Source organism: Oryzias latipes, chromosome 13 (assembly GCF_053564925.1).
Source record: "Oryzias latipes strain Hd-rR chromosome 13, Olatipes_Hd-rR_3.1".
In the NCBI taxonomy this organism is placed as follows: Eukaryota; Metazoa; Chordata; class Actinopteri; order Beloniformes; family Adrianichthyidae; genus Oryzias; species Oryzias latipes.
The window spans coordinates 16,950,250-16,952,500 of NC_136249.1; positions in this window are offsets into that span (position 1 = coordinate 16,950,250).

A 2,251-nucleotide genomic window follows, 5' to 3' on the forward strand; every position below is an offset into this window, starting at 1 on the left:
GTAGTTCAGAATTTACTCATAATCCAGGACAACAACTACTTCAGTTCCCTTTAGGAACATGTCTACTACCTAATCAGTCATTTTCAGACACCTTTACTGTAGAAAATTGGAATCATTCATGTTTGAAAACACTAATATTTTATGTTATCAAAAGTATACATCGTCTTTTTCTGACAGAGATGCCATTTTTGGCACACTATAATTCAGAATTTACCCATAATCCATGACAACTACTTTTGTTCCCTTTAATAACATGTCTACTACCTAGTCTGTCATTTTCAGACACTTTTACTGTAGAAATTTGCAATTATTCATGTTTGAAAACACTAATACTTTATGTTATCAAAAGTGTAAATCGTCTTTTTTTGAGAGATGCCATGTTTGACACACTGTAGTTCAAAATTTACACTTAATCCATGACAACTACTTGAGTTCCCTTTAGGAACATGTCTACTACTTAATCAGTCATTTTCAGACACTTTTACTGTAGAAAATTGGAATTATTAATCACTTTAAGAAATTATTCATGGCGTTAGTTTGTGTATTGTAGCGTTTCAGGAATGATGATGCCGGTTTTATCAAAACTTCTCATTTATTCGAACAGCTTTCGTTACAGTCGGCCGTAACCATGCCATACATCCCAGAACCACAACACAGGAACTCCTCCACTCTCTCGGTACTTTCTCACCCACCACCACGCCCCCAGCTCTCCTCCTCTGTGGTTCCATTTCCAACTACATGCACATTCAATGTAATCTTAACAGTCATACAACAGAACAATTTAACATCTAAACAATAGAACATTAACGATTGTAACAGAACACAGGGACGCTACACTATTTTAAATAAAACAAAAATGTTGAGGACACATTTTTAAGTGTGCTTGATTACGTCATAATATTATATTTATTATAAATAGGTCCTCCATAGCACCATCAGATGCTACATGTGAGATTTTGGCAGACCACTTCAGGAGTAAAATTAATGCTTTTAGATCTAGCCTTTTAACTCAAAAATGTGTTGATTTTAATGAATCTATAACATTGTATTCATCAGAGGAAACACTGGAAAGTTTTGTCCTGGTTGATGCCGTGGCACTTGGTTCTCTCCCAGTTAAAGCCAACCACCTGCCTTCAGACCCAATCCCCACATCGTTGTTGAATACATTTCACGACTTTTTTGAGTTTGAGTTTTTAAATTTAGTAAATTGTTCTCTTCAGACAGGTGTCTTTCTGCTGCCTTTAAAACAGCCTCTTCTAAAGAAGAGCAATTTAGATCCTTGAACAAAAGCGGTGTTGAACTTGAGGCCTGGAGGCCTGATGTCCTGCTGGCCTGGGGAGGGGGGTTGCCTGGAGCGTGGGGGCGGGTCTTCCTGGGAGGGCCCTGACTCATGCCTGGGGCCGGGGCGGGGGGATGCTTAGGACTCCTGGGTGGTGTGGGGCACCTGTCTGGGGCTTGGGGTGCTCCCCTGGGGCGGGGCCCCTCGTTGGGCCCTCTGGGCGGGGTGGAGGGGCTGCTCTGCTGGTTAGGCTGGGGCTTGCACTCTCTCACCCTCTGCGCCCTCTGGCGTGGGGGCGCCGTGGCGGGCCCGCTGGCCCTGCCTGAGTCTCGAATGTGGCTGCCCGGCGGGCGGTCCGTCTCTATCTGCTGCGCTGAGTGGGTGCTGGGGGGGTCCCGGCCCCCGCTGCTGCTGCGGTGGGTGTCTTGGTGGGGGGGCAGCTGGGTTCTCTCCCTCTTAACACATTCCACCATCCACTTCAGCAGAAAAAAAAATACTCATTTGAGCACAGGTGTTAGCTCACCTTTGCCAAAATGGCTTTTGGAATGAAATATTTCACGTGTGTTAGTCTGAATGCATAAATATCCGTGTGTGACATAGTGACATAGACATAGGTGTGAACGTGAATGGTTGTATGTCCATGAAGAGTTGTTTGTGTGTACGGACTTTTGGAGCAATCAGATGTGTCTGTAACATCTGAGGCTGTGTGTGTGTGTGTGTTTTGATAGGCCCCGCCCACTTTAGTTTTTCCTGCTCCACAGCCTGTCAGTTGTAAGGCTTCAGCAACTTGATGCTATCTTGCTGTTTGACACTTAATGATCTTACCCCCCATTCTATAATCAACCTTCTACCCCCCCTCCCTTCTCTGTCATCCCTCTCTCTTTTTTCCTCTTTTTGTGTGATAAAAGCAGTCCCTCAGCCTTCAAATGACCTCCAGTCTGGTTCATGATATTCAAGTTCAACTTTCTTCTC